Source organism: Stomoxys calcitrans, chromosome 2, assembly GCF_963082655.1.
Source record: "Stomoxys calcitrans chromosome 2, idStoCalc2.1, whole genome shotgun sequence".
Classification (NCBI taxonomy): Eukaryota; Metazoa; Arthropoda; class Insecta; order Diptera; family Muscidae; genus Stomoxys; species Stomoxys calcitrans.
In genome coordinates, this window is record NC_081553.1 from 136,745,459 (window position 1) to 136,771,475 (window position 26,017).

Below are 26,017 nucleotides of genomic sequence, written 5' to 3' on the forward strand. Positions count from 1 at the left end.
AGTGCCACGAGGACCGTCCTATCACATGGCCTGGGTTGATTGAAGCCACGGCAAATGTGTGTGGTGATGGCATGCAAAGCTGTTGTTGTGCTGTGCAGTCTCCGAAATCCGTGTTGATGCTCGGCGAATGGAAATTCTCCTACGAGGCTCGGGAGGAGTAATGCCTCAAGCGTCTTAGCCACTGGTGAGAGAAGGGAGATCGGTCTGTACGACTCCCCTAAACTCGGGTCTTTACCAGGCTTCAGTAGCGGGATCACTCTGCCCATTTTCCAGACATCGGGAACTATAAGAGTGTTCAATGACAGGTTAAGGACAGTGTAAGGTACTCAACTCCAGGTAAATCCAGATTCTTCAGCATCAATGTAGAGATTCCGTCGGGGCCCAACGCCTTGGAAGATTTGGCGCCACGGATGACATTCCTAACTTCGCCCACGGTAAATTGTGATGGCTGTTCATCGGCTCGGAGACCACGAATACGGCGAATGGCTCTCCTCCTTGCCCTGTCTCTCTCGGGATGCACAGTAAATTGACGGTTGAACAACCTGGCGCATCTCTTCGGATCAGTCACGGTTATCTCGCCAAAGAGTGACTGAGGTCCTGTCGTCCCGTCTACCGGGGTTCGAGAGAGACTTAACAGTGGCCCACAGTTTGCCTGCACCGGTGCCTAAGTTACATTGCTCCAAGTGTTCCAGCCACAAATTCCGCTTATGTTCGTTGACTACCCTGTTTATTTCCAGATTCAGCTCGCTGATTCAGGGTTAGCGGGGTCCATAGCACGAATCCCATCACGCTCGTCTGCGAGTACCACTGCTTGCGCCGGGAAATTGGGTCGCACTTGCGGTATTCGACCGGCTGGTATAAAGCGAGCGGCTGCTGCGTTGATGATGTCTCGGAATTTCCTCTCGGCCACAAGCACATCAGAGGGGGGTGGCAGTTCATTGAAGCGGCGATTGGTATACTCTCTGAAGCCAGTCCAATTGGCCTTCTTGTAATTGATGAACGTCCGGCGCTCAGAGGTTATGAAGTCGGGTGGTCGGTCGATGGTGAGGATTATGGGGAGGTGGTCTGACCCCAAAGAGATGACGGCTTGCCAGGATACGTCACTCAGGAGATCAGGGGATGCGATTGAGATGTGTGGCGAGCTGCTGCACCTCCTCGTTATCCTAGTGGGGGCATCCTCATTCACCGTGCAAAACGTGGAGCTATCTATCTGCTCTGCCAAAGCTATGCCTTGTTTCAAAAGTAGAAACAAGGTCCTCAAGTCACTCGCTGGCAGCACTTGGGGTGCATACAAAGAAACCTTGTTGACCACGTACAAAGCAATTGGCCGGTCTGTGGTAAGTTATGCAGCGCCAGTGTGGTCACGTCAACTTTGTGACACGCAGTGGAATAATATTCAGATTTGTCAGAATGCCGCCCTCCGAACTGCGACGGGCTGTCTCCTTAGTTCTCATGTGGACCACCTCCATCAGGAGACAAAGATCCTACCAGTGCGAAGACATAACTACATGCTGTCTAAGCAATACCTTCTGGGCTGTTATCGCAGAAATCATCCAAATCATCATCTTGTGGATAGATACCCACCGCCCAGAAGCCTTAAGGTTGATCTACACGATCTAGAGCTTGAGGTCCAGCGCTACAAGAGAGAACCTCTAGATCAAGCGGCATATCAAGCGGGTCTGAACAACATTCATGCAGACACGGTAGCAGACGCGTTAATTGGCTACCGGGTGAATGTAGTCCTTGGAGAACGACCACCACCTATTGCACCCGAAGAAATCGACCTCCCTCGGCAAACCAGAGTGGTTCTGGCTCAATTACGTTCCGGCAGATGCAGCCGCCTCAATTCCCACAGAGCTAGGATTGATGCCGACGTGCAAGATGTATGTCCCGATTGTAACCAGGGACCGCACGATACACGTCACCTGTTTAACTGCCCGGCCAGACCCACTCGACTCAGACCCAGATCCCTGTGGACGCACCCCATCTTAGTCGCGGAGTTCCTGGGTCTTGACACTCAACAGAATCAAGCAGACGAAAGATAGTACACAATAAACTGCTACAACAACAACAACAACCACTGTGCCGGTGCCGGTGCCAGTATCACAATACAAGGACACCAATTAGAAAATGTTAAAGCTTTAAGAATTTTGAATAGCAGGTTCTCTTGGACCTCTCATGAAGACTATCTGAAATTGTCGCTTCAACCTCGACTCCCCCATACCCCAATTTTCAAAAACGCCAGATCCCGGAGGTGCATGCACCGATTTAAGCGAAATTTTATTGGGTTGCCCAAAAAGTAATTGCGGATTTTTTAAAAGAAAGTAAATGCATTTTTAATAATACTTAGAATGAACTTTAATCAAATATATAATTGCCATTTTGTTCGATAACCTTTTGCCATCTTCCTGGCAAATTTAGTATTCCACGCTCATAGAACTTCTGGCCTTTATCTGCAAAAAACTGAACCAAGTGCGATTTTATAGCCTCATCATTGCCGAAAGTTTTACCATTTAAGGAGTTCTGCAAAGATCGAAATAAATGGTAGTCTGATGGTGCAAGGTCAGGGCTATATGGTGGATGCATCAAAAGTTCCCAGCCAAGCTCACTCAGTTTTTGGCGAGTGACCAAAGATGTGTGCGGTCTAGCGTTGTCCTGGTGGAATATGACACCTTTACGATTGACCAATTCTGGTCGCTTCTCCTTGATGGCTGTATTCAATTTGTCCAATTGTTGACAGTAAACATCCGAATTAATCGTTTGGTTCCTTGGAAGCAGCTCAAAATATACCACACCCTTCCAATCCCAGCAAACAGACAGCATAACCTTCTTTTGGTGGGTATCAGCCTCTGAAGTGGTTTGAGCTGTTTCACCATGCTTGGACCATGATCGTTTTCGACTAACGTTGTTGTAAACAATCCATTTTTCATCTCCAGTTATGATTCGTTTTAAAAACGGATCGAATTCCTGGCGTTTAAGGTGCATATCACAAGCGTTGATTCGGTTTGTTAAATGAATTTCTTTCAATACATGTGGTACCCATATTAAAATGACGCCAAACAAACAAATGTAAACAAAATTTCGCGCACTTTTTTTCTAAAGCAAGCTAAAAGTAACAGCTGATAACTGACAGAAGAAAGAATGCAATTACAGAGTCACAAGCCGTTGAAAAAATTTGTCAACGCCGACTATATTACTACTGTATTACCGACAATAACTTTTTGGGCAACCCAATATATGCCACCTTACGGTACCCCAAAAACACGAAATTGGTATAACATTTTTGGGTCAAATGAAAGGTATTCAAATGAAAATTATTTAAGAGTAGAGTACGAATTTGGTACTCAAATCTCGCTCAAAGTGTTCGGGGAGTCCCCCAAACGGGACTCTTTCACCGCTTTGGGCTATATGGGCACCAAATGAAAGGTATTTACAGGTAGAGTGCAAATCTGACATAAAAATGTATTCCTTGCTGTGTGAGGGGCCTCCGCACCCCCCAAAACTCCCCCGCAGGGCATATTTACCAATAGGGACAATATGTATACCAAAGAAAGGTATTTAAGAGTAGAGTAAGAATCTGATATAAAATTTAATCCTTGGTATCTGAGGCGCCTCCACACCCCCCAAAGCGAACGAGATCCGTTGCCCTCAATACTTTTATAACCACATTCGTGCTCTAGCACGATGTTGATAATATTTAAAGGTCCGCCCCTTAAACTCCCTTCAAACGGGCCATATTTGCCTACTATGGCAATAAATAATAGGTTTTTGATAGTAGAAAACGAATTTGATATCCAATTTTGAGGCCAAGTGTTTGGCAGTCGTCTCACCCCATATGCCAATGGCTATTGGGCCTCAAATAAAGTGAATTTGAGAGTAGAGCACGATGCGGATATTTTCTAAGGGCTTAGTGCGTGGGTGGCCACCCCACCCTATATACCCCTTAAAGTGGACATATTTGTGAATTATGATAATAAGGTGCTCAAATCTGATATCTGAAGGCGCAGCTGAGCGGGCCCTGTCCAGCTAGTATTCTTATAAAAGTTAAAGTTTTGTGGATTTCCAGCCACATTGGGATTTTAGGAAACACTTTAGCTGATCAAGCTGCAAAATTTGCTAGTTATGCCCCAATTATTGATTATGCCTCAGTCAATAAAAACGATATTACTTGTCTTATATTTCTTAATCTATCTCTAGCCAAATATCTCGAATGGACTGGATACAATCATTACTACAAAAATATTAATCCTGAAAAGCGACCTTCCCAATAACCCTCCGGAAGTTCAGGGTCATCTATTCAAAAATATGTCCGGCTAAGACTTGGACATACTTACTTAACACACTGTTATATTTTCAACCAATGCAGTGCAGAGGAATGTCCACTATGTGAAGCTGGAACCATAAGCAAAAAACATATAGTTTTCAATTGTAGGTGTCTTTAAGCAGCCCAATTTGTACTTTTTTTTGTCTACCAGACAAACTTGGAAATATGAATGCAGAAAATATTTATGCAGTAGAAGCTCTCCTGAAATACTGTAACATTTGAACCATACTTTGCACAGTTGTTGAATATCATAACGAAACACGTCGTGCAAAGTTTCAGCCAAACCGGATAGGAATTGCGCCCTCTACAGGCTCAAGAAGTTAAGACTCCAGATCGGTTTATATGACAGCTATATCAGATTATGAACAGATTTCAACTATACTTAGCACATTTGTTGGAAATCATAAAAAAAACTCCTCATGCAAAATTTCCGCCAAATCGGATAAAAATTGCGCCATGTAGTGGCTCAAGAAATCAAGATCCAAGATCGGTTTATATGGCAGCTATATCAGGTTATAGACCGATTTGAACCATACTTGGCACAGTTGTTGGAAGTCTATGGCAGCTATATCAAAACTTGGACCGATATGATCCATTTACAATCCCAACCGACCTACACCCATAAGAAGTATTTGTGCAAAATTTCAAGCGGCTAACTTTACTCCTTCGAAAGTAAGCGTGCTTTCGACAGACAGACGGATTTTTGTACTTCAACCAGCAGATGTTGTTTGCTGATTCAGCCGACCGAAATTTGGTAATACAGCAGCCCTATGTGTGCTGAAACAGCATTAATGTCTGCTTTCCTATCTTCAGCAGCCAAAAACTGCTGTTTTGCAAACACTTTTGCTGTTTTGAAAGAAAGAAATTTGGTTTGGTTTTTTCAAAAATGACGTTTAAAATATAGTAATCGTAAAATTAAAGTACTGCGAACTGTCAACGGAACAGAATACGTCAACAAACGTTTTTCGAATTTTTTAAAACACAATGGTATCATTCATCAAGAAACATATCTTTACACTCCCGAGCAAAAAGGAGTGGCAGAGCTACTGAATAGAACTATTGTGGAACGTATTCGTTTTAGGATCTCTGAAAGTGAATTAGATAAACTTTTTTGGGTGGAGGCTTATCGGCTTATCTAATCAAGCATGTCCCATGTGGAGGACAGCAATGTTCTCCTGAAGAAATATGGTGAAGCAAGAACCAATCATTGAAGCACTTGCGCGTTTTTGGCTGTAAAGCCATGGTTCATGTTCCAAAATCAAAACGAACAAAGCTATTCATGAAGTCTATTGAATGTATTTTAGTTGGATATAACACACATTCAAAGGCTTATTTTTATACCCTCCACCATAGGATGGGGGTATACTAATTTCGTTATTCTGTTTGTATCTACTCGAAATATTCTGAGACCCCATAAAGTATATATATATATATTCTTGATCGTCGTGGCATGTTATGTCGATCTAGCCATGTCCGTCCGTCCGTCTGTCTGTCGAAAGCGAGTTAACTTTCGAAGGAGTAAAGCTAGCCGCTTGAAATGGGCAATATCGGTCCATGTTTTGATATAGCTGCCATATGAACCGATCTTGGGTCTTAATTTCTTGAGTCTCTAGAGGGCGCAATACTGGTCCCAATTGGCTGAAATTTTGCACGTGGTGTTTTGGTATCACTTCCAACAAGTGTGCTAAGTATTGTTAAAATCGGCTCACAACCTGATATAGCTGCCATATAAACCATATGCCATATTAAAAAGGTTTAATTTTGCACGTGGTGTTTTGGTATCACTTCCAACATTTGTGCGAACTATGGTCCAAATCGGTCCATAACCTGATATAGCTGCCATACAAACCATATGCCATATTAAAAAGGTTTAAATCGGTCCATAACCTGATATAGCTGCCATATAAACCGATCTTGGGTCTTGACTTCTTCAGCCGCTAGAGTGCGCAATTTTTATCCGATTGGAATGAAATTTTGCACGACGTTTTGTTTTGATATCCAACAACTGTGCCAAGTATGGTGCAAATCGGTCCATAACCTGATATAGCTGTCATATAAATCGATCTTGGGTCTTGACTTTTTGAGCCTCTAGAGGGCGCAATTCTTATCCGATTTGAATGAATTTTTGCACGAAGTATTTTGTTATGATATCCAACAACTGTGCCAAGTATGTTTGAAATCGGTTCATAGCCTGATATAGCTGCCATATAAACCGACCTGGGATCTTGACTTCTTGAGCCTCTAGAGGTCGCAATTATTATCCGATTTGCTTGAAATTTTGTACGACGAATCCTTTCATGATCATCAACATACGTGTTTATTATGGTCTGAATCGGTCTATGGCCCGATACTGCTCCCATCGATCTCTCTATTTCACTTCTTGAGCCCCAAAAGGGCGCAATTCTTATTCGAATTGGCTGATATTTTACACATGTCTCCAACATATAATTTAATTGTGGTCCAAACCGGACCATATCTTGATATCACTCTAATAGCAGAGCAAATCTTTTCTTATATCCTTTTTTGCCTAAGAAAAGATGCCGGGAAAAAACTCGACAAATGCGATCCATGGTGGAGGTTATAAAGGGTGATTTTTTTGAGGTTAGGATTTTCATGCATTAGTATTTGACAGATCACGTGGGATTTCAGACATGGTGTCAAAGAGAAAGATGCTCAGTATGCTTTGACATTTCATCATGAATAGACTTACTAACGAGCAACGCTTGCAAACCATTGAATTTTATTACCAAAATCAGTGTTCGGTTCGAAATGTGTTCAAATTTTGACAAATTTTGTTCAGCGATGAGGCTCATTTCTGGTTGAATGGCTACGTAAATAAGCAAAATTGCCGCATTTGGAGTGAAGAGCAACCAGAAGCCGTTCAAGAACTGCCCATGCATCCCGAAAAATGCACTGTTTGGTGTGGTTTGTACGCTGGTGGAATCATTGGACCGTATTTTTTCAAAGATGCTGTTGGACGCAACGTTACGGTGAATGAACACATTTCGAACCGAACACTGATTTTGGTAATAAAATTCAATGATTTGCAAGCGTTGCTCGTTAGTAAGTCTATTCATGATGAAATGTCAAACCATACTGAGCATCTTTCTCTTTGACACCATGTCTGAAATCCCACTTGATCTGTCAAATGCTAATGCATGAAAATCCTAACCTCAAAAAAATCACCCTTTATAAGATTCGGCCCGGCCGAACTAAACAAGTAAGAGCGTGCTAAATTCGGCCGGGCCGAATCATATATACCATCCCCCATGGATCGCATTTGTCGAGTTCTTTGCGCGGTATTTCTTTTTTGACAAACAAAAAATAATGAATAAGGACTTTAGGCTATTGTAGCCATATCATGTTATAGTCTGATTCGGACCATATATGAATTCAATGCTGAACATTGTAGAAGTCATTGTGTAATATTTCAGTTCATTCGGATAAGAATTGCACCTTGTAAGGACTCAAGAAGCAAAATCGGGAGATCGGTTTATATGGGAGCTATAGATCGATTCAGACCATATTGGACACGTATGTTGAAGGTCATGGGAGAAGCCGTTGTACAAAATTTCTGCCAAACCAGATGAGAATTGCGCCCTCTAGAGGCTCAAGAAGTTAAGATCTCAGATCGGTTTATATGGCAGCTATATCAGGTTATGTACCGATTTGCGCCATACTGAGTTATTGGAATTCATAACAAAACATCTTATGCAAAATTTCAGCCAGATCGGATGAGAATTGCGCCTCCAGCGGACCAAGAAGTCAGGATCCAAGATCAGTTTATATCGCAGCTATTCCAGGTTATGAACCGATTGGAATGGTACTATAGAAGTGATACCAAAACACCACGTGCAAAATAACAGCCAAATCGGATAAGAATTGCGCCCTCTAAAAGCTGAAGAAGTCAAGACCCCAGATCGGTTTATATGGCAGCTATATCAGGTTATGAACCGATTTCAACCATACATAACATAGTTTTTGGAAGTGATACCAAAACACCACGAGCAAAATTTCAGTCAAATCCGACGAGAATTGCGCCCTTTAGAGGCTCAAGAAGTCAATACCCAAGATCGGTTTATATGGCAGCTATATGAAAACATGTACCGATTCTGCCCATTTATAATCCCAACCGACCTACATTAATAAAAAGTATTTGTGCAAAATTTCAAGCGCCTAACTTTACTCCTTCAAAAGTTAGCATGCTTTCGACAGACAGACGGACGGACATGGCTAGATCGACTTAAAATGACATGACGATCAAGAATATATATACTTTATGGGGGTCATGACGAAATTAGTATACCCCCATCCTTTGGTGGAGGGCATAAAAAGATGCCTGTAATAAATTTGTACACAAATTAACATGAACAGACAGACACGCGTACATAACTAAATCGAATCAGAAAGTGATTCTGAGTCGATTGGTATGCTTGTTAAGAGGTCGATCGCTCCCTAGTACGACAGAAGTGGTGTAGGTTTTACAAAAATATTAAAATTTGCACCCGTTTTTTTCAGTATGCTTAATTTTTGAATAGTATGAAAGTCTATACTCAGAATTTAGGTACGAAACAATTTTTTAACTATTCTAAAATTTTTGTGTTAAATCAACCTGGACCTAATGACCCATTTGCAACAGCCAACGACCTACATCAATAAAAAGTATCTATAAATAAATTCATGGGGATAGCCTCATTCGTTCGACTGCTATCGTGATTTCGGTAATCTGTTGAACGGGTGGACGAATGTGGGTAGACTGACTTAACCCATTAACGACGAATGGGTAGAAAATTACCCAAGAATAGAACTGTCTTTAAATAAATTTTACCTCGAGTTAGGAAAGAGGAAATCTAATGAAACTTCCCAGCGGCGGAAAACAGTTGCACTTCTCTAAAAAATAATGAAAGTTGACCTTACAAGAGAGCTCACAGACATACACACTCAACTTCTAGTATCTTGGATTATAGAAGGCCTAAAAGACAGCATATTTCTAGCCAATAAAAATGCCACTAGTAATTACATGACAACTTCTCAGAATATGGCTAAATGAATGAGATGTTCTACATTTGTCTCTTTAGTTTGCTTCTTATACTCTGCAGCACCACTGTGGTACAGGGTATTATATAACTTTTTGCAATTGCTTGCAACGCTAAGAAGAAGAGCTACACCCATTGATAAGTTATCCGATCGACTTAGAACCATTTGCTGATTCGCTTGAGCTATGTCCGTCCGTACGTATATTGAAATCACGATAGCGTTCGAACGAATAAAGATATCCGCTTGAAATTTTGCACCCATAATTCTCATCGATGTTGGTCATTGGGGATTGTAAATGGGCTATATCGGTTCAGAATTGGTTATAGCCCCTATATAAACCGATTCTCAGTTTTGACTTCATGAGCCCTTAAAGGCCTCAATTTTCATCCGATTGGCTGAAATGTGGTACAAAGACTTCTGTTCTGACTTCCAACATATGATCCGAATAGGTCTGCATACTGATATAGCCCCTATATTAACCAACCCTCGGCTTCTTGAGGACCTAGATGACCCAATTTTCACGTGATTTGAAAATTAAATAATATATATCAACTTAAATGGGTGTTAATGAACTTACACATAGGCATTTTTTTAATTAAAAAAAATAGGAAAAACCCATCAATTTCTCAAAATGCAAAACCCAGACCCCCCATTTGGGTTACGTTGTTTTAGTTTGTATGTCCCCTAAACTCATGGAAAATATTATTGGGAGCCAAACAATATTTGTAGCCTCCATAATCAATCTACTTAAAAATGTCGATTTGGAAACTATCTTTGCCCAAAATGGGTATTTTGGGTTCTTTCTCTCTTTGTTTTTTTAGACTTTTTAATCTGCAAAAAGAAAACAACTAACAAAATTCAAAAGAGTCGAAATATATCTCTATTTGTTATTTTTATACCCTCCACCATAAGATGGGGGGTATACTAATTTCGTCATTCTGTTTGTAACTACTCGAAATATTCGTCTGAGACCCCATAAAGTATATATATTCTTGATCGTCGTGACATTTTATGTCGATCTAGCCATGTCCGTCCGTCTGTCCGTCCGTCTGTCCGTCCGTCCGTCCGTCTGTCTGTCTGTCGAAAGCACGCTAACTTCCGAAGGAGTAAAGCTAGCCGCTTGAAATTTTGCACAAATATTTCTTATTAGTGTAGGTCGGTTGGTATTGTAAATGGGCCATATCGGTCCATGTTTTGATATAGCTGCCATATAAACCGATCTTGGGTCTTGACTTCTTGAGCCTCTAGAGTGCGCAATTCTTATCCGATTGGAATGAAATTTTGCACGACGTGTTTTGTTATGACATCCAACAACTGTGCCAAGTATGGTTCAAATCGGTTCATAACCTGATATAGCTGCTATATAAACCGATCTTGGGTCTTGACTTCTTGAGCCTCTAGAGTGCGCAATTCTTATCCGATTGGAATGAAATTTTGCACGACGTGTTTTGTTACGATATGCAACAACTGTGCCAAGTATGGTTCAAATCGGTCCATAACCTTATATAGCTGTCATATAAACCGATCTTGGGTTTTGACTTCTTGAGCCTCTAGAGGGCGCAATTCTTATCCAATTTGAATGAATTTTGGCACGTAGTATTTTGTTATGATATCCAAAAATGTGCCAAATATGGTTCAAATCGGTTCATACCTGATATAGCTGTCATATAAACCGATCTGGGATCTTGACTTCTTGAGCCTCTAGAGGTCGCAATTATTATCCGATTTGCCTGAAATTTTGTACGACGGATTCTCTCATGACCATTAACATACGTGTTTATTATGGTCTGAATCGGTTTATAGCCTGATATAGCTCCCATATAAATCGATCTCTCTATTTTACTTCTTGAGCCCACAAAGGTCGCAATTCTTATTCGAATTGGCTGACATTTTACACAGGTCTCCAACATATAATTTAATTGTGGTCCAAACCGGACCATATCTTGATATCGCTCTAATAGCAGAGCAAATCTTTTCTTATATCCTTTTTTGCCTAAGAAGAGATGCCGGGAAAAGAACTCGACATATGCGATCCATGGTGGATGGTATATAAGATTCGGCCCGGCCGAACTTAGCACGCTTTTACTTGTTTTTTCCTATTTGTGTTTTTCTTTTTATACATTCGTTCCTCTGACACTCTTTCCAAAAATAGGGGAAAAATTGGATATTTTCTAAAAAAGAAAATTTAAAATGAACTCTACTGCTCTCAAACGGCAATATTTTTATACCCACCACCATAGGATGGGGTATACTAATCTAGTCATTCCGTTTGTAATACCTCAAAATATTGATGCAGGACCCCAAAAAGTATATATACTCATGATCGTCTTGAAATTCTGATTCGAACTAGCCATGTCGTCCGTTCGTCTATCTATCAAAATCACGATAGCGGTCGAACGCGTAGAGCAAGCCACTTGAAATTTTGCACAGATACTTTATATTGTTGTAGACCGATTTGACTTCTTGAGCCCATGGAAGCCACAATATTTGTCCGATTTGGCTGAAATTTTGCATATAGTGTTCTATTTTGACTTCCAGTAACTGTGCTAAGTACGGTTTAAATCTGTGTGTAACCTGATATAGATCCCATATTAATTTGAATTCTTGAGCCCTTACAAGCCTCGATTTTTTTCAGATTTGGCAGAAATTGTACATATATCGTTCTGTTATGACTCTCAACAACGAAGTGGACCGTACTCGCCAAGTACGGCTGCAACTTGTGTAATATGAACATGGAACGTCAGTACACTCTCACAATCATCGAGACGTTACCAAGTCCAGAACGAAATTTCAAACTACAACCTAGACTTCCTCGGTTTAAGTGAAATACGATGGCCGAAATCCGGATCTATGGATCTTCAAGGTGGCTACCACTTCATTTGTTCATGCAATGAAATCCACCGAATAAATGAGGTCGAACTTTTATTGTCAACAAAAGCATAGCGAGCTCTTCTTTGAAATAATGTCAATACGGTAAAATTCAATTTAAAAATCCGCAAAATATCTGTTGTACAATGCAACGCGCCATCTGAACCCGATAACGACGATCAATTCTATTCCCAACTCGATGACACGCTCTCTACCAAAAGGAGACATTAAACTTGTTATGGCGGAAGCAGAAAATTCCCCCATAAAAATATACACAAATAAAAAACCCCGAAACCACCCGAGAATACAAGACAACATTAACATTAACCGAGAAGCTACAAAATATCATTTAGACATGCATCGACAAACAGCAGCTTGTGCAGGTAACCTCTATCATTGGCATTGCTAGGCGATCCCAAAAACCCTTTATAAGCAACGAAACTATAGAGGAAATAAGACACTGGAAACGTCTACGTTGGACCGCCTCGCTGGTCCAACGCGAATATATTTTTATATGCTAGCAGAGCAAGGCGAAAATAAAGCTAATAATGGAAACATGCGTTGTCTTTACGGCAACAATATAATATAAGGGCAACAAGCGCAATAATAAAAGTTGAGTACGGATAGGAGTTAACAACGCCTGAACAGCTATTAGAGCAATGACGCGGATTTTTCAGCTCCGAAGGACCAACAACCGAGGTCGTAAGCTCCGACCCTCTTTTTCCCCCAGTGCGCCGAAACCCACGCAGGGATATATCTACATCTTTGCCACTCAAAAACTGCAAATCAATCGGTCCTAATAACGTACCGCAGCTGTATCAACCTATAGACCGTTTCAGACCATATTGAAGTTCATGGGAGAAGCCGGTGTACAAAATTTCAGCCAAATCGTATAAGAAGTACGCCCTCTTGGTGCTTAAAAAGTATAATTGTTAGATCGGTTTATATGCGAGCTATATCGGGTTATGAACCAATTAAGACCATACTTGTCATAGTTGTTGCGAGATAAAACAGAACATATTATGCAAAATTTCTGCCAGATCGTCAATAAGAAGTATTTGTGCAAAATTTCAAGCCCATAGCTTTACTCATTCGAATGTAAGCGTGCTTTTGGAAGACAGACAAACGGACGGTCATGGCTAGATCGACTTAAGATGTCGTGACGATCAAGAATAAATATGCTTTATGGGGTCTTAGACGAATATTTCGAGGTGTTCAAACGGAATGACGAAATTAGAAGAAGTCACAAATTTTCTGGTCAAATCCTATTTCAAATGAAAACCTGCAATTGAGAACAAGCACTCACCCTGTCGCTGTAGAAATCCGGAAAAGCAAATGGACCCGGTTGGGTTATATCCAACGCCGACCGCGCAATGATATAATCCGTTAGGACAGTGAAGGAGGGGACGCCCAAGAAACGCATGCGTCCGCTGTACAAAAAGAGAGTTTGGGTGACACTTGGTCCATTTATTGAGGTGAGGCTCAAGAAGTCAAGACCCAAGATCGGTTTATAAGGCAGCTATATCAAAACATGAACCGATTTTAACCATACTTAGCGCAGTTGTTGCAAGTGATACCAAAACACCATGTGCAGAATTGCGCCCTCTAGAGACTCAAGAAGTCAAGACTCAAGATCGGTTAAATGGCAGCTATATAAAAACATGGTCCGATATGGCCCATTTACAATCCCAACCGACACTACACTAATAATTGTGCAAAATTTCAAGCAGCTAGCTTTACTCCTTCGAAAGTAAGCATGCTTTCGACAGACAGACGGACGGACGGGCATGGCTAGATCAATATAAAATGTCACGACGATCAAGAATATATATACATTATGGGGTCTCAGACGAATATTTCGAGGAGTTACAGAATGACGAAATTAGTATACCCCCATCCTATGGTGGAGGGTATAATGACTTCCTTTTTTAGATTTGTTGATATTTGATTATTTTGGATGTATGTTAGTGTTGCCAACGTTAAAATATAAAAAAAGTAGCGGGATTAAATATAAAGCATAGAGCGTATTACTTATCGATAAGGTTGCGAATTCGCTAGACTGGAAAATAAAACAACCCGATTGCTCCGGCCGACCTTCATGTCAGTGTTGGGGTTCATGCGGCTCCGCTACTAATGACCTTTTATTTGAGCTACATATTATCTCGATTGGCCCATATTTTCGGAGGTCAATTGGCGGATCTTGACTCTTGCCCGATTTTGGAAACCAAATTTTTACTCTAGACTACTCATCTTTTTGGGAGACTTTAAGGAGAGGGGGATTATTAGGGGAGGGAGGATTCTGGTGTTAAATCCCGGATATCTGTTGCCAAACTTTCATATCAAATTCGTATTCTTATATCAAATACCTTGCCTTTGAGTGCTATATGGTTCCTATCGGTCTACTTTTTCGTTTGGTGGGCTTATGGGGGCATTTTGGCCTTCCTAAGGGGTGGCGGCAAATTTTAGCCTAGGCATGTTAGGTTAGGCTGAAAAGATGGTGTGGAAATTAATCCGCCCCATGTCACTAAGGACATAAATCTAAGCCAACAATCGGCTTGTAGTGCGCTCTTAATACTAAAAGTAACTTCGAAAATCGATGTTAGGAATTGAGTGCTACTTACATGCTACCTTAATTGTTAATGCATAATATCCCCACCTAAGGGCTAGTGTCTTTTAGCCGCTAAGGCCGGGCAGTGACATAGGAAATGCTCCAATGCACAGTGGGATGCAAAAAATTTGTGGAAATAAATCTGAAATTTTTGAACGAATAAAAATATCTTCATAAAATTTTGCATGATTTTAGCTGAGGTGTAAACCAACTTATATTTTAGGGCCCTAGGGCACCCACGGTGGCGCAGAGTTTAGCATGTCCGTCTGTGACGCCGAACATCAAAAAAAAATGTCAACGGTGGTTATCCCCTTACTTATGCTGGCTACATTTGTGAGGTATTCTGCTATGTTAAAACTTCTCTACCAAGTGATGTCGCTATGCCGCACGCCGTTAGGACTTGGCATAAAAAAGGAGGCCCCTTATCATTGAGCTTAAACTTTAATCGGACTGCACTCGTTGATATCAGAGAAGTATCCCCAGTTCCTTTTTGGAATGTTTATGGGAAATTTAATTTTTAGTAGAGGACCCATTAGTAGGCTTTATCGGTCTTCATGTCCTTTTGAGGGGGTTTAAGGGTGGTTTTTGGGGTTGGGCGGGACGGCCGCCCTGAGACCTTGCACCATATTTTGATACGTGTTTCGTACTTTTCCGTTTCTTATATTTCGTGCCGTTTCGTATCTACTCTAATATACCTTTCTTTTGCGTACCATATTGTCCCCATCGGTCCACTTTAAATTTTGGGATAAGGGAGTGGGTCCGCCCCCTTCCAATATCAAAAATTATATATCCTATTATTCCTTCCAGACCATCCTACAAAAAACAAATTGAAGAAATCCTGTGCAGCCGTTTTCGTGTCTATTCGGAACAAACAAACAGACAGACACACAAATACACTTTGAATTTTATATAACAACAAAGGTTGATTTTTTAGTTATTATCTTTTTGGCAACATTGGTTTAAACAGCTCACGCACGTTTCGTGTTTTGTTTCACTGTCAAACATCTTGAATTTGGACTATAATTTTACCATGAATCGTCTTACAAACGAACAACGCTTGCAAATTATTATATTTTATTATCAAAATGCGTGCTCTGTTAAGAAGGTGTTCAGCGAACGAAGCTCTTTTTTGGCTCAATGGGTACGAAAATAAGCGGAATTGCCGATTTTGGAGTGAAGATCAGCCAGAAGCATTGCAGGAGGTACCAATGCACCCAGAAAAAGTAACAGTTTAGTGCGGTTTATGGGCTGGTGGCATCATTGGACCGTACTTCTTCAAAGATGATGCAAGCCGTAACGTAAGTGTGAATGGTGAGCGCTATCGTGAGATGATATCCAACTTTTTTTTTGCCCAAATGTAAGAGCTTGACTTGCATGAGGTGTGGTTTCAACAAGAAGGTGCCACATGCCACCAGCACACGTATCAATGGATTTACTGAGAGGCGAGTTCGATGAATATTTTATTTCACGTTCGGGACGCTTTTGGGCTATTTTTTGTGGGGCTTTGTTAAAGCTCATGGCTATACAGGCAGGCTCGTTTCAACATTAAAGCGGATGAACCATTTTAGGCGCAGTCACGGTTAACATTTGAATGAAATAATCTTCAAACATTAAACAATATGGGCCGTACTATCGATTCAAATAAAGATTTCACTAATTTTTCTGGATTTTATATGCTTTTTTGAAAAACTTTCCTATGGCTCTTAAAAAATCGCCCTTTAGTTATTGGGAGATGTATGTCGTATATTATTTTAGTTTTATCAGTGTAAGTAACTTATAAACATACTATGTATAACAAGTAAAAAGGCGGCTGGAACGAACTTTGGATACCCACCATCTGGGGTATATATGTAAACCACCTTTCATCAAAATCCGGTGAAAATTGTCCCATAGCAGTTGTATCGAAATATGATCCGATTTGGACCAAATACTAATAAGTACGAGTCATTGTTCAGTTGTGTATAAAAAATATAGGTCTTTCTTGTGGCTATATCTATATATATATCTGAACCATATGCAACATGGATACATGCCTAACATAAGTCAATGTGTCAAATTTCAGTTTAATCGGATTATAAATGAGCCATTTTTGGGGCCAAGACTTTGAATCGAGATATCGGTCTATATGGTAGCTATATGCAATTCTTGATCGATTTAGACCAAATTGCAGTAATATGTGGAGGGGCTTAACTTAACTCTCTGTCCCAAATTTCAGCAAAATCGGATAATAAATGTGGCTTTTATGGCCCCAAAACCTTAAATCGAGAGATCGGTCTATATGGCAGCTATACCCAAATCTCTACCGATCCGGTCCAAATTAATAAAGGATTTCGAAAGTGCGAGCACAACTCACTGTCCCAAATTTCAGCAAAATCGGATAAAAAATGTGGCTTTAATGGGCCTAAGACCCTAAATCGGAGGATCGGTCAATATGGCAGCTATATCCAAATCTGGACCAATCTGGGCCAAATTGACGAAGGATGTCGAAGGGCCTAACACAACTCAGTGGTCCCAAATTTCAGCAAAATCGGATAATAAATGTAGCTTTTATTTGCCTAAGACCCTAATCGGCGGATCGGTCTATATGGGGGCTATATCGATATATAGTCGGATATAGGCCATCTTCGAACTTAACCTGCTTATGGACAAAAAGAAGAATCTGTGCAAAGCTCAATATCTCTATTTTTGAAGACTGTAGCGTGATTTAAACAAACAGACGGACGGACATGTCTAGATCGTCTTAGATTTTTACGCTAATCAAGATATATATATTTTGGATCAGCTTTATAGGGTCGGAAATGGATGTTGCAAAAGGCAATGACAAAATGAATATACCCCCATCCTTCGGTGGTGTGTATAAAAGCATAGACTGATTATCAAATAAGTATTTGCGTATAATTTTCATAGACAGGCGAACTATAGAGCTATGAAAAGTATTAATTTCCATACCACTATTTTTTACGACATTTAATAATATTTGTATCTATTCATATAGTCGGCGTTGAAGATTCATATAGTCGGCGTTGACAAATTTTTTCACAGCTTGTGACTCTGTAATTGCATTCTTTCTTCTGTCAGTTATCAGCTGTTACTTTTAGCTTGCTTTAGAAAAAAAGTGTAAAAAAGTATATTTGATTAAAGTTCATTCTAAGTTTTATCAAAAATGCATTTACTTTCTTTTAAAAAATCCGCAATTACTTTTTGGGCAACCCAATATTTCTTCTCTTAAAACTGATGAATTTATGCATTTCCCCTTCTCATGTCATATGCGAGGTTTTTGCATCAACATACTCTTTTTTATCAGAAAAGGGATTTCAAAGATAAATGTATAACACGAACAGATGCTTAATAATCGGAAACGTGGTTCTAATTAAATTAAATTAAGATTTTATTTGCCTTTCACTGATGACAGAGTTTGGGCCAGTGTGTAGTGACTGACTGACCGACTGCGTTTGCAAGCCTTTCGGTGTATTTGTAACCATGTGCGAGTGATTTCCAAGAACATACCAATTTTTCTAAAGTTAGGTAACAAAAAAGTTCTCACCCGCCAATCAAAGAGAGATTTAAATCCAAGTCATTCGAAGAGCCAATGAACTTTAGTGTTTTGTTTTCAGCAACAACAATATATTTGAAGTTTATGGAATAAAAACAAATAATGAAGTCGATGAGATGTTATCGTTATCTGTGAAAATTGTAGCCACTGCCCATTTTTAGTTGAAAAAGTGAGTGATTCCAGGCACTGTGGAGGAAAATTGTATGTCTCAAAACATTTATGTCAGTATCTAAGGTTATGCTTTAGCTATAATATTTCCGAAGGGCATTTAAAAATGTATGCAGCACGGAAACAAGTACAAATGTTGTATTTTCCATGATAAGCATGAGTGTAACTGGAGGAGCCAACATTCTGAATGTTGGATATAATCTCACGGTAGCGCTCACTATTCACACTTACGTTACGATTCGCATCATCTTTGGAGAAGTACAGACCAATGATGCCACCAGCCCACAAACCGCACCAAACTGTGACTTTTTCTGGATGTATTGGTAGCTCTTGCAAGGCTTCTGGCTGATCTTCACTCCAAAATCGACAATTCTGCTTATCAACGCCCATAAAATGGAAGAAGCGCGCGAAGAACGTATTTTGATAATAAAATTCAATAATTTGCAACGTTGTTCCTTTGTAAGACGATTTATGGGTAAATTATAGACCGAACTGAAGATGTTTGACAATGAAACAATACACCAAACGTGCGTGAGCTGTTTAAACCACTGTTGCAAAAAAGATAATTGCTAATAAATCACCCTTTATATCAAGATATGAACCATCTTTTAACTATGCATATGTTTATAGACTGCATAGATTGATTTCAACAGACAGACGGACGGACATGAATAGATCGTCTAGTATGAAAACTTTGTAAGGCTGAACATTTTTAACATGATGTGGTGAAAATGGAATGACAAAATGGAAAACTCTTCGGTTTACAGCACTTTGGGATTATAGAACACTAGCCGAACAGGGCGCGCTCCGCTACGCCTTCTTTAACTCTCTAATGTCTTTTTAGGGTGGGGACACTTCGCCCTGAATGTGGATATCGAATTCGTGCCACTGTAGCCCATGTCCGCTTATGAAGCTGAACAACCGGCGAGAACATCGAAAAAAAAATTAAAGCGTGGTTATCCCTTCTTTAAGCCGGCGAAATTTGCAAAGTAGCAAGCCATGCATGGTAATGTAAATTCTCCCCAATGAGCTGTCGCACTGGTGCACGCCGTGCGGACTTGGCTATAAAAAAGTCCCTTATCATTGCGTTTAAACTTGAATCGGAAAGCACTCATTGAGTCTTTGAGTTCTATATTACCACTTTTGAAATATTTCCTGTTACGGGTAAAGGTGGCCACCCATACACTTGTCCCTTAAAGTAAATATAAGCTTCGTGCTCCACTTTCAAATACATTTTATATGAGCCCCATATTGGCATAAGCGTTAAATAAGTTCTGTTGGAGGGTGGTGCGGACCCCAGGCTCTTCGCCCCAAAAACGAGTACCATTTTCGTACTCTTTTCCCAAATAGCTACGTCCGATGTATTTATTTTGGGGTGAGGTGGCCCCCAAACACATGGCTCTTCAATTGGATATTAAATTCGTTTTTTTTTTCTCTTAAGCAACTTTCGTTTGAGCCCTATATTGTCGCGATTGGTCTATATATCCCTTTGCTGGGTTTTGGTTGGCCCCCGAGGCACCCGACTCCAATAATAGAAACCATGTTTTGTTTTAGGTGTCTATAAGAGTGCAAAAAAAAATCGAATGAATCGCATTACCAATCTCCGAGATCTGTTTTTTTTTTTTTAATCAGGGTGCTTTTTAGGGCAGGGATGACACCTCAGTCATTTCGACTCAAATATCGATATTAAATTTGTGCTTCACCTCCAAATCCATTTAATTTGAGCCCTATATTGTCATGGTCGGTAAACGTGAACCGTTTGAGGGTGTTTTGGGGCTGCGGCGGGCACCGGTACTTTGCCCTGAAAATATATATCAAATACGTTCTTTACTCCTAAAAACCGTTGATTTGAGCTCCATGTTGCCATAGTTGGAAATGAAGTACAGTTTAGGGGGTGCTTTAGGGCGTATCCCCAAACACTTGGCTCCAGAATTGGATATCAAATTCGTTTTCTACTCTTAAATGCCGTTCATTTGAGTCCCCTAATGTCATAATGGGTCAATGAACCTGATTGACGTATTTTTAGGAGAAAAATCGCTACCTAGACCTGAATGCAAATTTTAATGTCATTCGTAATCTACTCCCAAATACCTTTCATTTGAGTCCCATGTAGTCATGGTCGGCTAATGGAACTTGGAATTAATTTTATATGCAATATTTGTAATCTACAGCCAAATGCTTTTTATTTGAGTCATATATGAGTTTTGGGGTTGGGGCGGCCCTGTGGGTACTTGGACCCAACATTTTAATACGTTATTCGTTTTGTAGTCTATAATACCTTTCATTTTATACCCATATTGTGCCTATAGGCCAACTTTTGATTTTGGATGATGTTCTTGGTGTATGGGGGCGGGTCGCTCCCCATCCGATATCAAAAAATTATATAGCGAATGTGTCCTTCCAGACCCAGACTACACAATCTGTGAAAATTTTAAGAAAATCGGTTTAGCCATTTTATTCATAATTGGTTAATATGCCCGTTTGGGACGTTTTCGGGGGGTTGGTGTGACCCCCTATACTTCAAACTGATTTTGTATTCCAGATTCGCAATCTACTCCCGAATACCTTTCATTTGAGCCCTATATTGATATGAACGTTCAATTTGTCTGCTTGAAGGAGTTTTGGGGTTAGGCCGACTTCCTGGGTACTTGAACCCAATTTTTATTATCATATATGCATTCTACTCTCCAATACCTTTCATTTGATACCCATATTATCATATCGGCCCACTTTTGATCTTTGGCGGTACTTTTGGGGTAACGGTGGAGGGTCCGCCCCTTCCAACATCAACAAATTATAAAGTCTGTTCCTCACTCCTGCCCATGTCCGCAATCTATTCCCGAATACCTTTCATTTGAGTCCCATATTGTCATGATCGTCCAATAAACCCAGCGATGCCCAAATTGAAAATGTGACTGTATGTGTGAAATGCAAATGCAAATTTTGCCCATGGAACACTAAGGAACAGGGGCAAACTTCTCACATATCAATGAGTGCAGTCCGATTCAAGTTTTATGCTCAATGATAAGGGGCCTCCTTTTTATAGCCGAGTCCGAACGGCGTGCCGCAAATTTTTTTCTGATGGTCTCGCCAGGATACGATCCCAGGCTTTCAGCGTCATAGGCGAACATGCTAACCTCTGCGCTACGGTGTGTGAAATACATTCCTTAATTATTTTTATACCCTCCACCATAGGATGGGGGTATACTTATTTCGTCATGCCGTTTGTAACACCTCGAAATATTTGTCTAAGACCCTATAAAGTATATATATTCTTGATCGACATGACAAGCACGCTTACTTTCGGAGGAGTAAAGCTAGGCGCTTTATATTTGCGTACAACCAATATATAAACCGATCTTTGATGTTGACTTCTTGATTCAGCTGAATTGGCTGAAATTTTGCCTGAGGTGTTTTGTTATGATTTCCAACAACTGTGCTTAGTATGGTTAAAATCGGTACATAACCTGATACAGCTGCCATATAAACCGATCTCGGATGTTGTTTTCTTCAGCCGCTAGAGGGCGCAATTATTACCCGAATTGTTTGATATTTGGCATTTTGTGTTTTGTTATGACTTCCAACAACAGTGCCAAGTATGGTATACATCGGTTCATTACCAGATTAGGTCCCACACTCATAGAAATTTGTTAGTCAAAATATCAATATTGTTTGCTAAAACAGCAAACATTTTCTGCTGTTTTCAAATTTTGAAAACCTCAAAAATGTCATAAAAATTTAAAAAAGGTTATATTACATCTTATTTTTCAATTTTACAAGCATATAACTTATTTTTTTTTTTTAATTTTATGCAATTTTCTAATTTTCGATCGAATTTAATAACAGCAGACAAAATAACTACTACATTTTAATATATGCTTTTTAACAAAAAATTAACGTCCAAAATTGGACAATTTTTTTTACTGATATATAACTTCAATTGTTATTTCGAAGTTCAAAAATTTTGAATAGATTTATTCAAACTTAAAAAATTTCCAATTTAATATCAGCAGATAGTGTTTGCTCATATCGGCAAACTAATTTTTCCAGGTGCATATAAACCGATCTCCAAATTATACTTCTTAAGCCTATAGGGGCGCAATTCTTATCCGATTATGCACAATACCTTTGGTCTCCAACAGCCAAACTAAGTATGACTGCAGCAACTTTATAAATTTGTATAGCTCCAATATCATACACTCAAAAAAAAAGTTTGCTGAAAATAGCAAGTACTGTTTGCTGAACATTAGTAGTTAAGTTTTCTATTATTATAACTCTAGTTCTGCTATTATAGCAGTAGTTCTGCAATTTCAGAGCAATGACTACTGCTTAATTGTGAAGGGGATGTTAGAAGAAAAATAAAATTCAAATGTAAATGTGTGTCTCAGTGTTTAAAACTTACACAGAATGTATGCTTTCCATAATCTTTTTTCTTGAAATTTAGATAAAGAAGGCCATGCCAGTCACGTACAAATTAGTAGAGCAATAACACAAAATGCGAGCAGGCTCAGTCACATTTCGAAATGAATACCATTGGAGGGATTAGGTAGCTTCTTTACAGTAATATTTCACAAATTGAAATCAAATTTACCAACAACATTTCTTAAAAAATGCCTAAAGTTATCAAAACAATTAACAGACAAATATAAGAAGTAACACAAAAACATTTTTTAATCAGATTTTTGCACGCATTGCTGAAATAGCAATTTTCAACCATTTTCAGCAGACAAAAACTGCTGTTTAAGCAAACATTTTTGCTGTTTTGAATAACAAATTTGGTTGAGTGTAAAGAACTATTTTTTATTCAAAACAGCAAAAATGTTTGCTATAACAGCAGTTTTTGTCTGCTGAAAATGGGAAAGCAGACATTACTGCTGTTTCAGCAAACATAGGGCTGCTGTATTAGCAAACATTTTTTGTCAGTTAAATCAGCAAACCAAATCTAAAGTTTTAAGTACAAAGATCAGCTAAAAAAATTTTAAGCTATTTTTTATGTTTGCCTGTTACTTGTTTTGATTACTTTAGGCATTTTTTTTAGAAATTTTAATGGAAGAGATGATTTCAATTTGTGGAATATGACTGTAAAGAATCTACCTGATCCATCCATTGGTATACATTTCGAAATGTGGCTGAGATCTCTCGCATTTTTTGTCATTGCTCTACTAATGTTATTAACTACTAATATTCAGCAGACAGTATTTGCTGTTTTCAGCAAACTTTTTACTATGAGTGCATCAATGGATGGATCAGGTAACTCCTTTAAAGTAATATTCCACAAATTAAAATCATCTTTTTCAACAATATTTCTAAAAAAGTGCTTAAAGTAATTAAAACAAGTAAAAGCGTGCTAAATTCGGCCGGGCCGAATCTTATATACCCTCCACCATGGATCGCATTTGTCGAGTTCTTTTCCCGGCATCTCTTCTTTGGCAAAACAGGATATAAGATAAGATTTGCTCTGCCATTAGAGCCATATCAAGATATGGTCTGGTTTGGACCACAATTAAATTATATGTTGGAGACCTGTGTAAAATGGCAGCCAATACGCAAAAGAATTGCGCACTTTGGGGCCTCAAGTAGTAAAATAGAGAGATCGATTTATATGGGAGCTGTATCGGGCTATAGACCGATTCAGGCCATAAAAAACACGTATGTTGATGGTCATGAGTATCCAAATTGACCAGAAGAATGGTAAAACCGAGTCGAAGGATAGAAACAATGGTTTAAATGGTAAAATGGCAGCGTATGTTGATAAACACGTTTGTTGATGGTCATGAGAGGATCCGTCGTACAAAATTTCAGACAAATCGGATAATAATTGCGATCGCTAGAGGCTCAAGAAGTCAAGATCCCAGATCGGTTTATATGACAGCTATATCAGGTTATGAACCGATTTAAACCATACTTGGCACAATTGTTGGATATCATAACAAAACACGTCGTGCAAAATATCATTCCAATCGAATGAGAATTGCGCACTCTAGAGGCTCAAGAAGTCAAGACCCAAGATCGGTTTATATGGCAGCTATATCAAAACATGGACCGATATGGCCCATTTACAATACCAACCGACCTACCCTAATAAGAAGTTTTTGTTCAAAATTTCAAGCGGCTAGCTTTACTCCTTCGGAAGTTAGCGTGCTTTCGACAGACAGACGGACGGACGGACAGACGGACGGAAATGGCTAGATCGACATAAAATATCGCGACGATCAAAAATATATATACTTTATGGGGTCTCAGACGAATATTTCGAGTAGTAACAAACAGAATGACGAAATTAGTATACCCCCCATCCTATGGTATAACAAGTAACAGGCAAACCTAAAAAATGCCATAACATTTTTTTCGACAGATTTTTGTATTGAAAACAGTAGATTTTGTTTGCTGATTTAACTGACCGAAATGTTTGCCGAAACAGCAATATTGTCTGCATTCCTATTTCAGCAGACAAAAACAGCTGTTTTAGCAAACAACTATGTTAGATTCGGCCCGGTCGAACTTGGCACATTCTTATTTGTTATACCCTCCACCATAGGATGGGGGGTATACTAATTTCGTCATTCTGTTTGTAACTACTCGAAATTTTCGTCTGAGACCCCATAAAGTATAGATATTCTTGATCGTCGCGACATTTTATGTCGATCTAGCCATGTCCGTCCGTCTGTCTGTCGAAAGCACGCTAACTTCCGAAGGAGTAAAGCTAGCCGCTTGAAATTTTGCACAAATACTTCTTATTAGTGTAGGTCGGTTATTGTATTGTAAATGGGCCATATCGGTTCATGTTTTGATATAGCTGCCATATAAATCGATCTTGGGTCTTGACTTCTTGAGCCTCTAAAGACCGCAATTTCCGATTTGAATGAAATTTTGCACGACGTGTTTTGTTATGATATCCAACAACTGTGCCAAGTATGGTTCAAATCGGTCCATAACCTGATATAGTTGTCATATAAACCGATCTTGGGTCTTGACTTCTTGAGCCTCTAGAGTGCGCAATTCTTATCCGATTGGAATGAAATTTTGCACGGCGTGTTTTGCTATGATATCCAACAACTGTGCCAAGCATGGTTTAAATCGGTTCATAACCTGATATAGCTGTCATATAAACAGATCTGGGGACTTGGTTTCTTGAGCTCCTAGAGGGCGCAATTCCTATCCGATTTGGCTGAAATTTAGCATATTTTATTCTCACTTTCAACAACTGTGTCAAATAAGGTTCAAATCGGTTCATAACTTGATATAGCTGCCATATAAACAGATCTGGTATCTTGACTTCTTGAGCCTCTAGCGGTCGCAATTATTATCCGATTTGCCGATTTGTACGACGGATCCTCTCATGACCATCAACATACGTGTTTATTATGGTCTGAATCGGTCTATGGCCCGATACTGCTCCCATCGATCTCTCTATTTCACTTCTTGAGCCCCAAAAGGGCGCAATTCTCATTCGAATTGG